The sequence below is a fragment of the Natator depressus genome, chromosome 2 (genome assembly GCF_965152275.1).
Source record: "Natator depressus isolate rNatDep1 chromosome 2, rNatDep2.hap1, whole genome shotgun sequence".
Lineage (NCBI taxonomy): Eukaryota > Metazoa > Chordata > Testudines > Cheloniidae > Natator > Natator depressus.
In genome coordinates, this window is record NC_134235.1 from 66468377 (window position 1) to 66490232 (window position 21856).

The 21856-nt window shown below is 40.6% G+C and overlaps 1 protein-coding gene across 2 annotated transcripts in view; it reads right to left on the minus strand.

Moving 5' to 3' along the window:
- The window catches only part of LYN (LYN proto-oncogene, Src family tyrosine kinase), a 91246-nt gene extending 70073 nt beyond the window's left edge, over window positions 1-21173 (minus strand). For both annotated transcript variants that reach the window (XM_074944359.1, XM_074944358.1), the window contains exon 1: window positions 20932-21173. The gene's annotated coding sequence lies outside the window, so the exon portion shown is untranslated. The remainder of the gene's footprint in view (window positions 1-20931) is intronic.
- Between the last annotated feature and the right edge of the window lie 683 nt (window positions 21174-21856).

Genomic DNA, 21856 nt, shown 5'->3' on the forward strand with positions numbered 1-21856 from the left:
GTGGAAGGTTGTCCTTCACTGTGTTACTAAGGTAAAAGGAGCCACTGGACTGCTAAATATTTTTTTAAAACTTGCATAACCTGGAGTTGAGCAATGTTGCACAGAGGAAGACAACTGAGGATTGCTGAAATTGGAGTTTTTAGCAGTTAAAAAGGAACAGAGCAAAGAACAGTTCATGGGAACATAGCATTGACAGGGAATTATTCATTAGTGAATCAGGAAGTGAAATATAATAAACTGTATCATTTCTATTTATAAACCAGAAGACCTCTATCACACACAAAGCAGCAAAGATGTGCGCACTATAGTGCTCACAATTCATTCAACACGCAATAAAATAAATGATTTTCATTTCAAAGACTGACTTAGTTTTCCAACTATGTCTTGGATGTAAGGGACGCTACTAAGAAGCCATGCACACATTTGGGACACTAATTATTAAGAGGGCTTTGCATCTAAAATTACAGTTCTTCTTTGGGACAGGGACTTTCTCCCCGCTACTGTGCAACTGGGTGGTGTGATTGCAGCATTTGTAGGCATACCTGAGCAATCTTTGATCTAGCTAGATCAAAACTAGCTTGAGTAACAATAGCAGTGAAGTGGCTCCACACGCTAGCCCATCCACCCAGGACCCTCAATATGTACACAAGTGACCTCTGCCCATGCTGCTATTGCTACTTGAATTAGTTTTGATCAAAGCAAGCTTGGGTATTTCTACAAGTTCTGCACTCACACCTCTTGACTGCAGTTTACTCATACATGTACTTTATGTTTATATAGTACCAAGCAAAATCGGATCCCGATCTTGGTTAGGACACTAAGGCACTACCATAATAGAAATCAACAACAACAAGACCATCTCTACGTGGAAGTAACTCTTACAAGGACCTAAAGAAAACTCCTTCCCAGGCAAAACTCCTTTGGCTTTCCATAAATCCCTCTCACCTTTTGTCTAGACTCGTTAGAAACTTGACCTGATATCATTCCTTACCCAGGCAAAACATAAACAAGGAGTATTAAATAGGACCTATAATCATGTCATTACTACAATTTGAAAGATGGAAAGATTATTTGGAAATGAAATAAAAGTAGCTTTAATTAAAGGGAAGGACAACTGAATTTATATGAACCATAAATTCAGCTTTTCCTTGTTTCTTTTAATAAAATATTAAAATAACATCTCTCCACAGAGAGGTTGCCATGTTGTTAACATTATAGAAATTCGTAAAGAATTACATAATGGATTTTATGAATTATGGACTTAAAGAATTAGGAACATGTTCCAGCTTTATGTCGTCATTTCTGGCACCAATATTAAACTTGTGTTTTATGATAAGCTAACATCTGTTTTCTGATGTGGTAACACTTTATTTTATTGCAATTCTTTGCCTGAACTGCATCCTCCAGGATTTTGAATCAATATCACCAATGAATCAATTTCACCAGTCCCTAGGCAATTACACCTTTTTTTACTTTTTTCCTTTGTATTTAATGTTCTTGAAGAAGAAGAAGGAAGGGGAAATAAGGTATTAATTTGTCATAACAGAATTAACAACTTTAGCCAAATCTTCAAAAGGGATCAGATAAAATAGACCACTGGTAAAAACAAAATTGTATCATCATACTAACGACGTTTAGGAAGGATCCCAAAGCAATTTACAGATTTAAAGTGCCATAAAAACTATATTTTACACACATGGAATCACTTTCCCCACCACTAAAATGCATCCAACATTGAAGTGAAATAAAGCGGTATTTAGTGGCACACAACAATATTTCACAACTGATTAGGTTGAAAACTCCATTTCCAACTGAAATTGAAGAGTAAATTCCTGGCACTGGATTATCCAGATTGGAATCTAGTTGTATCAGTGGGTTAAAGTTTAGAAACAAATTGCAAATACCTTACTCCTATTGGTGAACACCTAAACATACAAGAAGTCACACTGAGATTTATGCATATAAATGCTCACCAATGGGAGTAAGGGGTTCACAAGATGGTCCTGAATTTTTATTTTTTTTTAAATGTTTAAACAAATCATTGTGAGAAACTGGCAACAGAAATCACAATTTATGGGCCTTAAGGCACTGTGGTATTCTGTAGAACTTGAGAGAACTTCATGAAATACCAGTAGCAATAAACTATTCTTCTATATCAGTGGTTCTCAATCTTTCCAGACCATGTACCCCTTTCAGGAGTCTGATTTGTCTTGCATACCCCGAGTTTCACCTCGCTTAAAAACTTCTTGGTTACAAAAATCAGACATAAAAACACAAATGTGTCACAGCACACTATTACTGAAAAATTGCTTACTTTCCCATTCTGTCTGTATGAAAGTTTAGTTACTGATAATGTAAAAACAGAGTATTGATTAACTGTGCAAGCTGTCAAGTTAGAGGCACCTGAACTCACCCCCATTGATGTCAATGGCAAAACCCCCCTTGAATTCTGTTGGAGGAAGATTGAGCTCCATGGTATGACTTTTGGGGGGAGTTAATTTATAAACAACTCTTTTTTTTTTTTTTGCACAACTTTAAACTGTGTTTATAATAATCCCTTGAAAGCATGAAACAGTAGCCTGCTTAGGTTGATAACTTGTTTATCTCAGCTAAGTAAGCTGTAGCAATCTTTTGGAAGTTGTCTCAGCCACCAGTACAAATGTAGCCAAATGAGACAAAGGACTACATGAATTGGAAGATGTAGACAAAATATTAAAACAAAACCCCTGAAATTCTTTAAGAGTTGGGATTTAAGAATGAATGTGCACACTGCCTGCATATCTCCCACCCATACCCAGCTCCACCCTCTCCGGCAAAGCAATGCCCAGGCAGGTGGTGGTGAGATGTGCTGACAGGCGGACAGCAACCCTCCCACACCATCTCCACTGCACAAGAGCCTTCCAAGGTGGTGGTGGTGAAGGAAGAAAGAGGCAGCTGGTTTTACTCCTAACTCTCACAGCCATCCTCAGGGGAGTAAGTATTATTGCACCCTTTCCAGTCAGGCAAATGAAGGCACAAAAGGGTGAAGTACATGTTCACATATGGAGTCATTAGCAGAGCTAGAAATAAAATCCAAGAGCTGTGACTCAGTCCCATGTTCCAATCACTAGACATAGTACCTCCAGTATTTTATGGTGATTAATGTTTGCAAAACTATGTTAAGTGCCAAGTTTTATTATTACATAGCCACAAAGGTGGGTTAAGAGGACAGCAAATTGTTGATGCCTCAAGTCTGGCAGCCTAGCACAAAACTTGGTTTTTGCAAAAGGCTTAAAACTACACACATGAAGTTTTGCTAGGTTAAAATAAAGGGTTCTGAAATACAGTTCTGAATTACATGGAACTCTCTCCAGCCAGATTCAGGATGCAATTTAATGGTCACACATGTGTTTCTCTCTTGCATTGGAAGATGCTAAATCTTTTCCCATTTGCAGAAACTGGAACACTCATATGTCAGATGGATTTTATATGAATCAGCCTTAATATTCCACTGTTATGATTTTGAATGTGACTGGCCATTTCTTGTTTTCAGTCTTTGAATATTTTTATTTCCATTTTCACAAGCTATGATGATTGGTTTCAATGCAATTGTAATAGTTTGTAGTGATTCTGATTCTTTTTCATGCTCAAGGGCCTATTCCTGCAATCACTTATTCCCACCAATAGTCCCATTGTCTTCGGCCCAGTCCTGCAATTCATTACAACTGGGCAGAATGACCCACGGACATGGAGCGCCGTTGACGGTGATGGGGCTTGATGTGGGAGTTGCAGTCTGCCTACCCACAACAAATTGCAGGAGCCTGGCCTTAAGTAGTAAAGTAGGCTCCGTGGTGTTTGCAGGCTTAATCCTCAAGTTTGCATTGCAAGGGTATATAAAGAGAGTGAATTTTATAGCTGTATCACAAGAATCAGAATTGGGGTTGCTGCTGGGAAGGAAATGTAGAAGGAAGAACAGGTTAGATACATAACAAGACAGAGGGAGAGAAACAGATAAAGGAAGATGGGGAAGGTGGAGAAACAATGGGCAGAAATAGTGGTGGCCTAAAGGGGAGCAGAATTTCTTACCGAGTGTGACAATAAGATACCGAACAAATAATAAATAAAAGTTTAGTTACTATGTAAAGGCAGGTTTCAGAGTAGCAGCCGTGTTAGTCTGTATCCGCAAAAAGAAAAGGAGTAATTGTGGCACCTTAGCGACTAACATATGTATTTGAGCATAAGCTTTCGTGAGCTACAGCTCACTTCATCGGATGCAGTATTGGTCTCTGTACAAAATTCATATTGGCCCCAGTGAGCGATCCAATATAGAGTAGAGAGTAGGAAATATGACAATTTGAGGACTCTGTCTACATACAATTCATTAATTCTAATTTTATGAAATCGCTCTGTCATTAACTGCCTCAGTATGTAGTCAGTTATAAGCTAATAAGGTCCCTTAACACATATCGCCCACCCTATCTGGAAGAAGATACAGAACAAACAAAAGAAGACATTAACCTTAACAATTAGGCACTGCCCAAACAATGGATATGCTAAGAAGGGTGCCTGAGCTGGAAAACCAAGTTTATCTGCAGAAAGTGGGGAGTGGAGAGTGAAAAATACCTAACAGGGGAACGAAAGGGAGAGAGGTGACAATGCTGGTTTAAAAAGACACAGGAGGCTTTGGGCAGGGAAGAACAACAAAAGGGGCATGCTTTTGTAGCAGAGGGGTCATTTTTGATTGCAGGACCAAGGAAGAAAAAAGCTGGCTGCCCGGGGCAGGGGAGGGAGGAGGAGTGCGGAGAGACAGACACACATACTCCATGATTTGGAGGAGAGGCCATGTGCAGGAAAAGTGATCCTGGACACCCTAGAGCAGTGCTACTCGAAGTGGTGGTCTGCAGACCAGTGCCAGTCCACGAGCCATCGGCTGCCCGTCTGCGCACACATTGGAAAAAATGACCTGATCATGCCTCCAAGCAAGCCTAACATGCCTCTTTCAGAATATGGCCGTATCCAAATTACCGGCACTGCAGTGACCACGCTGCTCTGTAGCATAGATGCTTCCTAAAGTAATGGAAGGAGTTTTTCCATCCCTGTAGGTAACCTCTCTGAGCAGACAATGAAAGAATTCTTCTATTGGCTAACGATATGTACACTGGGAGTTAGGTCAGCGAAGCTATGGCGCTCAGAGATGTGATATTTAAATATCACTGAGCACCACAGTGAAGTCAACCTAACTTTTAAGTGTAGGCCAGGCCTATACCTACTGTTTCTTTAAATCTGTACCAAGAAGCTAGGCAGGACTGGGGAAGTTTCTAGGCAGAAGCAGAGAGACAGACTAGTGATAGGAATAACACCAATTTCATTATTATTAAAAACATTCCATATTCAATGTTAGAAGAAAGTGGCTCCTTCTAGGATTCTGTTATGAGACAGGTTTCAGAGTAGCAGCCGTGTTAGTCTGTATTCGCAAAAAGAAAAGGAGTATTTGTGGCACCTTAGTGACTAACAAATTTATTTGAGCATAAGCATCCGATGAAGTGAGCTGTAGCTCACGAAAGCTTATGCTCAGATAAATTGGTTAGTCTCTAAGGTGCCACAAGTCCTCCTTTTCTTTTTGTTATGTGACAGGACTGCGGAGCACTAGTAGGGGCATAACAAGGCTATGGGGAGCACTCACCTGAAAGCTCTCCCTGTTTATGTGCAGGTGCCATTGGGGCAGAAGAGACTCCTTCTGCCCATTTACTCCACTCAGTGCCCCTAGCAATTTAGAGCAAGATTTTAAGCAACACAGAGCAAGAGTTTGCCCTGCATTCTTTCCAGTGACTTATACATTATCACCGAGCAGTGAAGGGTCGGGTGGACTTCCATTAGAATAACTTTTATAATTCAGTCTGGTTTTAGAACATTAAAACTTGCATTAAAAAAAATAATGTTTTTTAAAAAATCAGGTCAATTTAAAGTGAAAATAAAGTTACACATTTCTCCAATTTATTTGAAAACTCTGCTGTACATTGTCAAATACAGCCCACGTCATTATTGTCACAGAAAAGTCTAATGTTTATTTCAAATTTTCTTGCTTAATTCAGTTATGCTTAGTTTTGCACCTATTTGTTCTGTGTTTGTACAGTGCCTAGCACAATGGGGTTCTGGCCCACCACCATGTCTCCTAGGCACTCTGGTAATAAAAATAATGAATAATGCAGCCAGATATGCTAACCTCCCCCACTGAAGCAGAAGCGTCTCATAGAAGACACCTTTCTCCAGCTCCCTCACATGTCAGTGCTTTTTCGGCTTGTTGCTGCTCTTCCTCTCTTTCCCCTTCCCAGTAACAGCTTCTCAGGGTGCTGGCTCTGTAAAACAGCAGCTGACTTCACAGTGCAATTACCAGCTTTGGTAAGTTTCACTTTGCCCAGAGGACAGAATCTACTGTGAACAAGTGAAGCAAAACTTACCAGAGCAACTCCTGAAGGGGGAAGCAACAGGAGGGAAATAGGAGAGGCAGCGGACATTGGACAAAGCCTTGTCTGTCTGCACACAGTTTTTAACAACTTATAAATAGTCCAGGCTACGGTTGGCTCCAAAGATAGCTTGTGCCTACACACAACATAGTTAATACCCTGTTGGAAGTGTTTTGCTCTTGCTAGTGGCTAGAATGGCACATAGCTACCTTTCTCTAACAGGCGCAGTGCACAGTCTGCTTGCAGCGTCACTAGGACCTCTTTATCACGGCTGTGTCACTGGTTTGCTTGGTCCCCCTTTCTCCTTAGGCTGTCTTAGAGTGCAGGGTTACACAAGATGAAACATCCTTCAGGCCCCCTAGCTCCTTCTGAGGCACTTTGGAATAGCTGCACAGGTGTGATACACATAGAATAAGGCAGTATGGTAGATGCGTTAACCTACAAACATGGTCGATAAGGTTTTTTTTTGGGGGGGGGGGGAAGCTGAAGTGTGGGGTATAAATCAAGAGCTCTTGTAACTGTGTCAGATGAGTTACCTGTACTGTAGGCAGGCCCTAAGAGGATAAAGGATCAAGTCAGATGGGAAAGAAAAACAACACACCCGGAATGGCGAAAGAGCTTAAAAATAAAAAACACCAAGAGAGACAGCAGAATGAGGTTACTGCTACAGCTGGGTAAAAGCAAAAGGGCGTTGTAGTTTTTCAAGAAAAAAAAAATCAAATCAACTAATAAAAAGACTCAAAGCAGCACAGCATTAAGGATGCTCAGCAAGCAGTATTGATAGGTACCGTGGCAGAGAGGATAGAGAGTTCCACTACAGCACACCGCTTCTGTCACAAGTTCTACAGCAAGGCAAATGCATTTCATCAGCCTTAGTGATAACACTGCTGATCACTGCTTCCCCCGGCCCTGCCAGCAGCATGGGAATGCCGCACACTGCCACTCAACCCCTCTCCTTTCAGCCACTGTGCTGAAAACTAGTCAGAGTGGACTGCCAAGCACCAAGAATAGATGGGTTCCCCTTTCTGCTTAACGTATGCTAATGCTTCCCAGATCGGTGCTTGTCTCCCTGCTTCGATCATATTTTTCAGGCAATGTGGGGAAACTGATATGACAGAGAGAAGAAGAGCTGCCATACTGCTTGCAAGGTCAGAATGAGGAAAAAGAAGATGGAGAGCACAGAATGACGACAAAAACAAAGCGTAAAGAGCAGGGGACGCACTGAGAAGCAAAGGGGGAAACAAAATACCCCTCCAGCGCTATAAGAACGACTGTCTAGCCTCTGCCTAGAGTTTAGAAGTTCCTTGGTATTTTGCAGTTTCAAAAGCCTATTTTGAATTTCATTTGCATGTGGTGTTACCATGCTGTCTGCAGATTCAAATCATTTTTGCAATTTGTATTGAAACAGCTGAGCCCCAAGCATCCAAATGACGAACTTCCTCTTTCTCCTCCCTCCCCTTCCTGAGTATTTACCAAAGGAATTTTCACTTCCTCAATGACAAAGACTCAGATCCCGGCAATCCTCTTAAACTATATTCTCCATCTCCTTTCCTCTCATACATGAATCATTGTTACACAAAAGCACTCAACCTATTACCCAAAAGGGCTGGCCAGGCCACTCCCAGTCTGCTAAGCTGTAGGGGCTGCTCCAGCCTAGTACAGTCCCTTCCATTTGGACCTTAAGGGCATAATCTCCATGATTCTCCGGGTCCTGCAGATGGTATGGTTTGAGAATTTCCACGTCAGATAAATGTGCTAGATATATTAGTTTTATTGTCATCTTTTCCCATTCAATTTTATACCACTGGAAAACTTATGCTTGAATATTTTCTGTACCAAGATCTAATCTGAACAATTGGAATCAAAAGCAGCAGTAATACAGATCTGTGGATTTACAAACTTCACCTTTATAAATTAATGATACACGTATCCATGGGAATGGCGCTTGTTGCTCCTTAGTATTTATTTTGTTGGAAGGCCATAATGCAGTCACATACGACAGTATATGGAGGGGAAAAGACTATATTTCTACATTATCTTCTGCAGAACCATATTGTTCCAGCATTTGTCTAATACAGGTTTCAGAGTAACAGCCGTGTTAGTCTGTATTCGTAAAAAGAAAAAAGAAAAGGAGTACTTGTGGCACCTTAGAGACTAACCAGTTTATTTGAGCATGAGCTTTCGTGAGCTACAGCTCACTTCATCGGATGCATAGCATATCGTGGAAACTGCAGAAGACATTATATACACACAGAGACCATGAAACAAAACTTCCTCCCACCCCACTGTCCTGCTGGTAACAGCTTATCTAAAGTGATCATCAAGGAAGGTCATTTCCAGCACAAATCCAGGTATTCTCACCTTCCTTGATGATCACTTTAGATAAGCTGTTAGCAGCAGGACAGTGGGGTGGGAGGAAGTTTTGTTTCATGGTCTCTGTGTGTATATAATGTCTTCTGCAGTTTCCACGATATGCTATGCATCCGATGAAGTGAGCTGTAGCTCACGAAAGCTCATGCTCAAATAAACTGGTTAGTCTCTAAGGTGCCACAAGTACTCCTTTTCTTTTGTCTAATACAAAAGTCTTTAACATATGAAGCATGGTCAAAAGTCTATTGATCAAACAGGTCTACATGGGTGTGCCTGTACCAAACAATGAATAAGATGTAAAAAGCAATAAAAGTACACAATGAAAACCCCACACACCAGAATATATGAACAATAGGGTTGCTGTGCCAATATGTACATTTGCTGAAGGCCCTGAATTGCTTTCCACTAAACAATAAAGAAGATGGAAAACACATTTTCAAGATATAATCAGTCCCCTTTATACGTATATCAAGTCTGAATTGTAAATAAACTGATGTGAATAATGTAAACAAACATTACAGAAAATGCCAAGCTCGGAGTGCAAATGTACCATGCACACTAATTCCTAGTATGTACTGTAGCATGGTTCAGCTCAATATTTCACATGTCTACACTGTAACTGGTGTTCTTTAGAAGAACTAAAAAATCCAATTGTTATTGTCACTGAGACAATAGGCTCAATCAAAAGAACGTATAAAAGAAAAATAGAACTTGAAAATGTAACTGAGCAAAGTAGGTGAGAGTTTTTTAGTATATCACCCACAGCTTAGACAGGAAGAGCAGTGTTGACCTTACATTATGTCCAGTGATGAGCTGCCAAAATCTCAAGAACCGGTTCCTTCACTCGCTCCGGGTCTTCGGCGGCACTGAGGGACCCGCTGCCGAAGTGCCGCCGAAGACCCGGAGCGCTGCCGGGTTAGTAAAAAGGGATTCTCAAGGGGAGCCTCCCCAAACGGGAGCTCAGGCGGGCTGGACAGGACGGTCCTGCAAGCCAGAGTTTGCCCAACCCTTTAACAACCGGTTCTAAACTGGCTTCTAAATTTAACAATTGGTTCGCGCAAACCGGTGCGAACTGGCTCCAGGTCACCACTGATTATGTGCACCAAAGGCCTCAGGGGCAGGAGGACATGTTGCTTAGACTGGGAGTTGTCATTGTACCTGGAACAGTGTACGATGAGGTACTCAGTGCTGTACAAAGGAATACATTATAGTTATCCCAGGTGCTTGCAGTCTAAATAAGACAGACAATACAGTCCTAACGCATAGGATACATAGGTTGAAGGTCTATGTGCTGTTCAAATAGTGCTGTTCTCCTCCTCCTCCCCCGAACATTGAATTTGGCTGTACTCTCATAACAACATCTCTCCCCACCAAGTGCTTCTGTCAAAATGTCATCTCTATCCTCCAGGGTAGAGGATATTTCCCACTGTAATGTATCTAGCATCCTGATCCCTATGAGTAGTTCTTTAGGCCTGGACATTAAATAGAGGTTCATTATGAATATCAGACCAAGCAGCTCTCATATCTATCATACAAACACCACACAAAACTGATTCTGCCTCTATATTTATGCCAGGATAGTAATCTTAAGGAAAGGTGCTGAGGATTGTTGAGACAGACTCCCCACAGGAAATTGCAGCTTTAGACATCAAATTTAACGGAAGCATATTTGAATGAGGCTAAAAAGATCACTGCATTTCCCATCCTTCTCTGAAGAACAATTTAACTAAGAGTGTTCAATGCCGTCATTGGAATTTTGTTGATAGAAATTAAAACATTTTTGAAATAGTTAATAGGTTACTACATGGTGTATGGGTACTGACAGTTGCATCAGTGGGGTTGATCTAAAAACTTGTATGTTGTTAAAAATAATTTATATAGTTCACTGGGCCGTGGTCTGCTTCTGATCTTATCTTGTCTGGAAGGTGTTTGCCAGCTATATCCCTAAATACATAACTATGTTTTGGAGAAGGGTAGAAACTCTCGTGTGGGGAAAAACCTTGCAGTCACTGATGGCGTCAGGAGCATGATCAGCACACACACACAAAAACCACACACACACACCCATCCCTACTGTTTCACAAAAGGGCAGCTAGTTACTCAAAAGCCTAAAGGGCCAGTAGCAATTTCATACAGAGTGTTTTTTGGTTTCTTTTTAAGGTTGTGCTTAAATACATTTATACTACTTGATTCCTTGGCCTCAAGTGGAAGTCTAGCCCATTCCACATGAATCCTGTGAGATCTGCAGGATTTGTGGGGCCAGACCTTCCCTTCTCCTGACTGAAGAACACAGGAAAAAGCCCCATGAAGGAATTCTTGGGGAGCTTCCTTCCCACTCCATGTGGCTATCATCATCTAAAGGCACGACCTGGCCTGGGGTTATGGGTATCTGAAAGTCCTCAAACAGAGATGAAGAATAGATCTCTCTAGCATAATGTTTCAAACAAGTGCTCAGCACTTTTTCATGGAAATATCTACACTATGAGCACAAGTCATCAGCAGGAATTCTACAAAACGCACCCTATGGATTTTCTTTTTATTCTACTTTATAGCAACACCATCTCACACGAAGTTGGGGCTCATTGATACCATCAAGGCACGGTCTCATGTTGGGGGCAGCATAGAGCCATGCTACCTCAGGAGGGGCTGCTGCAAGAAATCCTGTCTGACCCTTGCATTAGGTGGCATTTACACCCCCTCCTCCTTCCCACCATCACCCTTTGCCTGCCCACCAGCTGCACTGGCCCAGCTTCATAGGAACTCACATAGGAAAAAAAAAAAAAAAAGAGGGAGCAGACCCTGAGTTTCCCTGAGCAAAGGGGCTACAATTATGTCTGGCCCTTACACAGGCCACACAAAGAGGGGAAAGGTGCTTGCTGTCTTCCACATAGTACCTCAGCAGAGGTGGGTATCTTGATATACCAATAAAAACAAAAACCAGCAGGATCTTATTAAAGGGGAAAAGGCAAAATACCACATTTATTGTGAATTCCGAAAGAATCATAGTAAGCAGTTAGTTATAGCTATAACATTCCATTCAATCTCATATTTATTCACACATTCATACACACACAGGTTCTGCAAGGTTGTTATCATAGTTACCAGCCTTAGAGTTGCTCATGCCAAGCCACTGGCCAGGTGGCCTGGACATGAGGAGGGAGCAGGGCCTTGTCATATGCTCATCTGATGCTCCTGGAAGTTGGTTTGCAGAATCAGACCCCAAAGTTCTCACTTTCTAGAGTCCATTTTTATAGGAATTTCTTCCTATGCCAGTCTATGGGAATTGCTTCATCATGCTGTTGCTGAATCAATCAGCACATAGCACATTCCTGACGGCTCCGTGCTGCTAGATGTTATCTTGTTCTTTGGTTCTCCCATCCTTGAGGCTGTTGGGTGGATTCCAGTCTGCCCTCCGGGGGTCCTCTGGTTATTTCCACTTGACGCCTTCTTCAGCCGATGGACACTGGATTCTTAGGCTGGCACCTCCCTGATCATTCAGATATTATCCACACCAAGCATCCATCCACATACATCCTCTATCTCTATTTTAATCACAATTGTTAACAAAGCAAGATGAATACAACAAAAAGGCGGGGAGTCTCTGGGTGCTGTTTTTGTTGTTACAGAGTATTGTTTTGAGTCTCTCTCTGTGTGAGTAGTTATTACAAAGAATTGCTTTGAGAACAGACTGTCTTAGAATGTACTAACGCAATTAGCAGCTTGCAAGTTTAACACATAGAGGGAGAGAAACAGTACCAAAAACCAAGAGACCTCTTAATTAGTAATACCCTGGAATTTAAACTATGGGGAATCAAACTCATTTGTGATTTTAATACAGAACTTCTTTAATATGATCCAACATAATCCCCCTTTTGACACTAAGATTTATAATCGTCAGTGTCACTTTCTATGTAGCCTATTCAAGAGAAGGTACTGTGAGGCAATTTGAGTTTGTGATTCCAATTCATGCCACATACATGATCCTAGTGATGTATCTTTACTACAAGGTTCTGGGGCAACAGGCAAGGTGAGGCACACCCACTTTTGAGGAGTCCATTCGGTACAACCTCTAGTGTCCAATAGCTTCCCTCCCTGCCCAGCCCACTGGCTCGAGGTCCAGGGTAGCCAGAAAGATCCCATGTGTAATATGGGGCGTGGGCTAACCTTCAATACCTTTGCCTCCAGGGGCTGTTGGTGTGCAATTTTGACAACAATTTCTCCCATTAACAAGTCTGGTTTTACAATACTGGAAACGTATTGCATCCATTCATATTGATAAGTGTCAAACAATGATCTCTTTCTTTGTTTCAACAAATGCATCAAACCTTTAATATTTCCCAATATGACCCAGAACATTTCATGTTCCAAAGTAGCTAGGGCAAGTATCTGCATTTCAGTGCATCCCATAGCTATGGCTGTGTAGTTTCCTATTTCTAATTTTTTTTTTTTTGTTATGCATAAGCCATGTGGTAGTATTAAGCCATTTCCAAAGATTCCATCGGGCTTTTAGGTTACCCAGACCAATTTGGACCAAGTCTACATTGGCATGTACTTGTTTTTGTATCAGGCTGTCCTGTAGCTGGGACAGAGAGCTTAATTTATTTTTAATGACCTGCAGGTCTTTAGTTTTTTTTTTTTTTTAAAACACACAACTGTGCTAGCAACAAGACAAAACATAGAACTCAAAACACAATTTCTATTGTGACAGTAGATTCATGGTATTGGGTTGCTCTTCAGCTGGCATCAGCTTTTCCTGATTTTCTGAAAGACAAAAAGAACATGTTTCTACCCCTTTTGGGGTGGCAGATTATTGCTTAAAATATTTCTTTTACAAATACCCTTGCTGATTGCAGCAAAACAGGAATTGCCCGCACATTTTCCTGTTTTTGTTCTATAGGCAGGCCAGGTTTCAATGGCTTTTATCTTTTAAGGGTTATGGGGAAATTATCCCACTGTTTAGTCATTAAATCCCTGAGGTGGGGTACCTCAGTTTTCCTTCTTATACAGCAGACCAAGTTTATAATGTTTTTCCTGCTGTGTTAAGCTTTAAGTTTATTTACAGGTAATAGCTGAGAAGCATCATTACCATATGACCTTAAAGGGTTTTTCCAAAAATCATACACACTATACGTTGTTACAGGGGTACTTATCATTAAATTTATCGTGTTATCCCATGCCTTTTATTTCGACAATTTGTTTGCTGACTAGGTATGTCCTTTATCTGCAGCTCCTTTGTGCTGCTAGTTCTTTCCTTCCTTCATCATTTAGATAATTTGCATTTTCACAGACACTTCCTGCTTTTGGATTTAAAGCCATCAGCAGCTCAGAGACTGTATCTTAAAAGGGACACAATCAACTTTCACCAGAGTTTTGATTACTTTTAACTTCTGCTTCCAAAACACACAGCAATCTGAAAAAGAAAACCCAACCTATTATGGCTCCCTTTGGCGCCCTAATAGCATTTTAATTAAGTAGCATGGTATGTTTGCGTTTCTTTTGCCCCTTCTACAATATACCCTGCACATGTTCTGGGGCAAATGCACATTCCTTCCATAGTTTAACTTTTATAACATTATCCATATCAATTTTTACATAAGGTGTAACTATTTCTTTTTTTGCTTAGAGTTTTCATGTACCTTTATCAAAGTGACAGTCTGATTACTCAGCCATTTTAAGACTCAGTGTTTCTAACATTGCTTCTTTTTGTTTTGTGCACCTCACCCCTGCTGTTGCTTCAGAGGGGCACTGTCTTTTTTAATTTTTTTTTTACTACAACTCTCATCTGCTATTTTGTTACAAAAAAACAAACAAAAAAAAACAAACAAAAAGAATCCAGAATTTTTTTTTCTATTCTTCTGATTTTGACTGCCTTGCTGCAGCCACAACTTAAAAACATTTTAAATTTTGTAAAGCATTGAGTTACCTTTTAAGGGTTAAATGCCAAATCCCAAGGCCAAACAACACTAATTACCTGTGCCTAGCAAAAAGGTCTGTCAGTTTTGCAACTTTGAATTAAAGAGTCAAATGGATTTTTAGTGGCATTATTTAAAACAAAAACAAAACCAATTGGTCCTTAGAACTTTACATATTTACACACACACAGATAGATACATACACATTTTCTTTTCCTTAACATCCCTTCCACACTGCTCTGTTTTTTACATCTTACATTCCCTTTATACATTTGAGGCAGTTAAGTTCCAATAGAACCCTCTTATGTTCTTTTAGCAAATTTGACTAAATTGTCCAGTCAAATGATTTTAATCAGATAGTTTATTTTTGCCTGGCTAATTTACAGATATTCCTTTGGAAAAGGGCCCATTTTTCCTTCAGAATGGTTGCAAAGAAACCAAGAATGCTCTAACACTTTTCCTTTTTAACATTTTCACAAAGTTTAGCTGCTTAATTCCCTCCAGCCTCTGCAGAGTTAACTTTTTTTTTTTTTACTCTCTTTTCTCTTTGTAATTATGCCTGGGGGTGCCGTACATAGGACCTTCTCCCCCTTTACCTGCGTCCCTCCAACCTCTGCAGAGTTAACTTTTTCCACTCTTTTTGTATTCCTGGAGTGCCTCTTTCACTATTTTCAGCAGACTTTGGGTATTTGTAGCCAGCACCTTCCAATTGTCTGCTCCCTTTTCTGTTTGTGCCTTTTCCTCTTTACATGAAGACAAGCGGAGGTAAGAATCCTTACATGCCTCCCACAATAACCAAATTGCTGCTCTCTTTTGGCAGCTCTAGAAGGTTTGTCTATGAGGATATACTGAGCCAATCTACCCTCTAGGTCCGAAATTGTGCAGGCATCAGCTATGGCTTGTTTAGTCCAAGGACTGTGCCCAAATTTTTGAAGGATTTGTTTAAAAGGTGTAATTTCTTTAACAAAAGGTGAGGTTGGAGTTCCTTCTGACTCCATTCCTCCCTCTGGTACTGGCTTACCCTATTTTCTTTTAAACATCTTAACATGGATATTTCAGTCTCTTTGTCACTCCTGGTATTACTTAGCAAGTGACACAGCCTAGATTCTGAAATCATAGCTTAATCTATGCGCTTTTCCCTTGCTACGTTCCCGGAGGCCAGCAGGTCTGGTTAACCTAATAGAAATGCCTAGCTCAATAGAGCTGGCGGTGTGCACACCAATATTTACAATAACTGAGGTTTTTTACCAATATTCCCCCTTTCGCAATTCTCCACCAAAATGTTATACCAACAAAAACCAGCAGGATCTTATTAAAGGGCAAAAGGCAAAATACCACATTTATTGTGAATACAGAAAGAATCATAGTAAGCAGTTAGTTATAGCTATAACATTCCATTCAATCTCATATTTATTCACACATTCATTCATACACACACACACAGGTTCTGCAAGGTTGTTATCATAGTTACCAGCCTTAGAGTTGCTCATGCCAAGCCACTGGCCAGGTGGCCTGGATGTGAGGAGGGAGCAGGGCCTTGTCAGATGCTCATCTGATGCTCCTAGAAGTTGGTTTGCAGAATCAGACCCCAAAGTTCTCACTTTCTAGAGTCCATTTTTATAGGAATTTCTTCCTGTGCCAGTCTATGGGAATTGCTTCACCATGCTGTTGCTGAATCAATCAGCACATAGCACATTCCTGATGGCTCCGTGCTGCTAGATGTTATCTTGTTCTTTGGTTCTCCCATCCTTGAGGCTGTTGGGTGGATTCCAGTCTGCCCTCCGGGGGACCTCTGGTTATTTCCACTTGACGCCTTCTTCAGCCGATGGACACTGAATTCTTAGGCTGGCACCTCCCTGATCATTCAGTTATTATCCACACCAAGCATCCATCCACATACATCCTCTATCTCTATTTTAATCACAATTGTTAACAAAGCAAGATGAATACAACAAAAAGGCGGGGGGTCTCTGGGTGCTGTTTTTGTTGTTACAGAGTATTGTTTTGAGTCTCTCTCTGTGTGAGTAGTTGTTATTACAAAGAATTGCTTTGAGAACAGACTCTGTCTTAGAATGTACTAATGCAATTAGCAGCTTGCAAGTTTAACACATAGAGGGAGAGAAACAGTACCAAAAACCAAGAGACCTCTTAATTAGTAATACCCTGGAATTTAAACTATGGGGAATCAAACTCATTTGTGATTTTAATACAGAACTTCTTTAATATGATCCAGCAATCTGGCCCAAAGTGAGTACCTTCTCAGCCTAGAGATCAAAACACTTAAATACTCAAAATGAAGTACGGAAACACACACTTCTTTTCTACCACAAAAATGCAATTACTTCTGGGATTAGCTGTTTAACTCCCCACAACCCTAGTGCAGCGTTGCCATGTGAAAAGACATGAAGAGTACATTATCTAATAAAACTAAGGGTAACTTTACGTAGGATGCTACTACCCAAGTTGCACTTTAGCCAGGACACCAAGTGCAATGCCTCTTGTCTTGAGAATTGTGCTATGTAATCTTTAATGGCCACAGGTGGCCAGGAGGACCTTAGTTTTGTGTCATTCAAGAGATGGCAGCAGCCTCTAATTCAATCTTGGGTCATCAATTAAGTTCTGATTCAGGGACAAATCTCCCAACTGAAATATCCGTATCACTTTCTGAAGGACCTGGGTAAGCTATAAAGTTTCCCTTACAAAAACTGATCAAGCATGCTGCTGTTAAGCTTATGAGAGCTGATAGGGTCACAGAACACGGTGCCTCATTTCTAGAGAGAAAGAGAGAGAGAGAGAAGGGGGATGCAATGTTTTATGGGGAAAGTATATATAAATTAATAAATGCACAAAGATTTGTAGATGTGTAGAAAATCCATCCAATAGTTTAGACAAGGTGAAGCAGACCTGAAAACAGGAATGCTACTAGAGTATAAAATGCCTAGTATTAGCAGGTGATGTATCATTGTAGTCAAAAGCGCTATCAACAAAAACAGTCATTGAATGATTTTAGTGACCAAAATATTGTTAAAAAGGCCTTTCTGCAATTCTTTGGGCACCTTTACAACAAAAAGTCTTGCTTACCCAGAGGAATACACAGGAAAAGCAGAACCACTTCACATCTACCAAATTACAGTAGTTGCTAAAATGCTTGTTATACATCATCATTGCAGTAAGACATTATCTCAACAGTTTCTTGATGAAAGAAATCTTTATCCTATTAAATCAAGAAAACTTTCTAACTATTATGTAACTTACAAAGCTGGCATTGGATACAAGATATTAATCTTGAAATAGGTCAACAGAATGTGAAACCTATTGGCTGCAGAATCCATGAATTTTAATTGTCTCCTGTGATTCCGTACACTCATGTTAGATAGCATTATCAAGGAAAAGAACGAGGAGTACTTGTGGCACCTTAGAGACTAACAAATTTTTCTGAGCATAAGCTTTCGTGGGCTAAAACCCACTTCATCAGTGAGACTTTCATCCTGTTTCTACTTTTACTGCAAAAATTATTTGGCTCTTCCAATCTATTGCTGTAATGTTGTCACTATTTATTATAAAGATGTGAAGTCCCCACTTTATTAAACGTATAAAACCATCACATCTGCTCTGCATCCAGTACTAGAACAGGAAAGATTCACATTAAAGCAATTTGATTAACCCTTCTTGAAAATTAGGCTCCCCAACACAATTTAATCTTTATTTTGTTAAAACAGTTCTCTTTGCAGATTTCTTTATAATCATTTGGCAAGTGTTCCACAATTTATCTACCACCAGATATTACATTACAACCATTTGCAGCCAGCGTTCAGGCATTCCAGGGGTCGTGCAGGAATCATACTGTACAAGGGTAAAAAGTTCCCCCTCAATTTGTGGTGGGTGGGATGGGGGATTTGCAGGGAGTGTGGGAGAGAAGAGTGTTTGTTTAGTTTTTGGCTGAAAAAAAAATATCTAAAGTGCTCTTCCATTGTGAAAAATGAAAGTAAAAATAGCAACTTCTACTTCAACTTTTTTGTTCCCTGTGTGTATTCAGAGATATACCTGCTTACTTTAATGACAAACTAATTTTGACTACTGAGCTGAATTTTATTCTTGCTTGAGAAAAAAACAGGGACTGTCAACTAAATTCTAACTGCAGAATATTGAGGATGTTTGACCGAGAAGGAACCAGCTGGACTTTCAGATTCTAGACAGAATTTGCAGGTATGGCAGTTTAAAAAAAAAAAATCTTTTTACTTTAGAAACTGAGCAGACTTGGACTGGAAACCAGTGAGAGACACTAAACATGGAATGAAGTGATGAAGTGAGCTGTAGCTCAGGGAAGCTTATGCTCAAATAAATTGGTTGGTCTCTAAGGTGCCACAAGTACTCCTTTTCTTTTTGCGAATACAGACTAACACGGCTGTTACTCTGAAACCTAAACATGGAACGTCACAATACCATTTTCATTTTTTTTCAAAGCAGGAGCACACTTTAATATCTAGCTAAGAGGAAGCAGTTTTAATTTGAAGATGCTCCAGAAATTACTGTACACTTGTAGGTTTAAAATCCAGAGTTTAAACACAGAATATCCAGAGGCCATATTTTCTCTCTTAGTTAAATCAAGTCTATTGTCTTAGCTTGTGAGAGTGACTAAGAAAAAATGCATTGTGTAATGCTACATTCTTTCTGGCATTCCGGCTTTTTTGTTTGTTTTTAATTAGGAATAATCAAGATTGGCTGAATAATCAATATAGCCTTGAAGATCATAACAAACCATCACATATAATCCCTTTCTAAAGTCTTCTCAAATAAATTGCTGTATTTCCTTAAAAGCTGAACCATACAGGAAAGCTTAGACTGCAGCTACACACCTTCCCTTGGGCTAAAGGAAAAGCTAACCAGGCTGAAAAGAACTCTCACTTCCTTTTAACTAATGTACTATAAATTGTATCTGAGGTTCAAAGAACTGTTCACTGAAGGGGCAGAAACACAAGCTGCCCATTAGTGTCACACTTCCTCTTTTGAACTGGCTATATCCTTAACACAAGGTTCATTTAATATTTCTTCAAAAAGAAAAGGAGGACTTGTGGCACCTTAGAGACTAACAAATTTATTTGAGCATAAGCTTTCGTGAGTTTGCGGATACAGACTAACACGGCTACTACTCTGAAACCTTAATATTTCTTGTTCACTTCAGTTAATTAGAGAGATCAGGTTCCATGACCGGACAAATCAATCACCCTTTAGCTAATTCACTAATAATTCTAGAATGCACTCAACCAGCCCCTTCTTTCTCCTGCCTGAAAACTTTGGGTTTTCTCTTTTCATTTTTAGGGGGCAAGGGAGACCAGAGGAAGATGTCAACATGTATTTATAGATTAGCTTTCCCTAAAATGATTAGTATACCAGTAGGGGAGGTTAAATCTCAAAAATTCTAATGACAGGTTTCAGAGTAACAGCCGTGTTAGTCTGTATTGGCAAAAAGAAAAGGAGTACTTGTGGCACCTTAGAGACTAACCAATTTATTTGAGCATAAGCTTTCGTGAGCTACAGCTCACTTCATCGGATGCATACTACGGAAAGTGTAGAAGATCTTATTATATACACACAAAGCATGAAAAAATACCTCCTCCCACCCCACTCTCCTGTTGGTAATAGCTTATCTAAAGTGACCACTCTCCTTACAATGTGTATGATAATCAAGTTGGGCCATTTCCAGCACAAATCCAGGTTTTCTCACCCCCCCCCCCCCAACTCACTCTCCTGCTGGTAACAGCTTATCCAAAGTGACCACTCTCCTAATGTAATTAAAGACAGCGTGTTATAGGAGAGCTAACAACGTAACTAAAACCCAGCCTCCTGCGACAAGCTATTTATGCAACAGACAAACAAATGTCTATTATGAACAAGTGTCTATTCCCTCTGACCCGCAAGGTAAATCCAGGTGGGAAAAAACTGTAAGCAAACTGTTACCAAAGCAACGGGGACAGCTGCCAAAAAGGTTCCAAGAATCACCAGAGAGAAGCACTAGTTCACTCCGACAAACTCTAGGAATGTCGGAAGCCCACGATTTGTATGAATTAAAGAGGAAGTCTTATTAATCCGTACCCTGCCAGCACAGGGCTGTTCCCTACATTTCCCACTGCCTTGAAAGGATCACAGAAATTACCGCTGGACACAGTAGCCACTTCCAAATTAGGAGACAAAAGAAAGACACTTACTTCCCTGAGCGTGAAACTTTGGAAGCAGCAAGTAAACTCCACAGTTACTTCAGCCACAGAGTTGGGGTAGGAGCCAGGGTGTAGTTCAGAATTAAATTAGCGGATTATCCTCGGGAAGAGGAAAAGCTACACGTTGATTTTTTTGAAGACCACAGGATTTTGTAGCTGGGAGAGAAAGAGAGACTCCAGAGCAGCCAAGCCTATAGTCTGCCTGAGGCCACCCCTGTGCACTGCAGAAAAGGAACTTCGGTTGGTTTCAGTGGGTTGGCTGAGAGTTTTCAGTTTACTTCCTGGTATTAGGAGATTTGCATAAATATCAGTAAAGGGTATGGGGGGGGGGAGAGAAGGGAGAATTTTTAATAAAAATAAAAAGTATTGTTCAGCTTTTGATTAATAAATCAAAACAATGGGGGAGGGTTTCATAGGAGGGGCTGAAGCAGAGACACAAACAAGATCCCCAGAGAGATTTCCACCAGCAGATGAGATAGATGAGAATGGGATTTCAGGAGGAGGAAGATCATTGCTGTTGGCTGGTTTCATTTTAACTAGAACAGCCCTCAACCCTCCCTTCCTCTGGCTAATGGGAGGAGGAGGGCGTACTCTGCTCTTAGAGACCGTCACAACCATCTATTTCCCTCCCTCTTTCTACCTATTAAATTAGGGGAGGCGGCACACACCTGGGGGGAGGGGGCAGTAAGGAAAGTCCAGGCAGTTTCTCCTATTCCCTTTCTCACCTGGTGGATAATAAACTATTTTAGCTCCCCCGGAGCACATAAGGAGTCTGGGAGAGTTTAGAAGGAATGCAAGTTAAATATTTTACTAAGTGTAAGACTGTCCCTCCTGAGCCAGGGAAACTTGTGAGGTATGACTGAGCAGAGCAGCACTGTTAACACTTTGCATCCGATGAAGTGAGCTGTAGCTCACG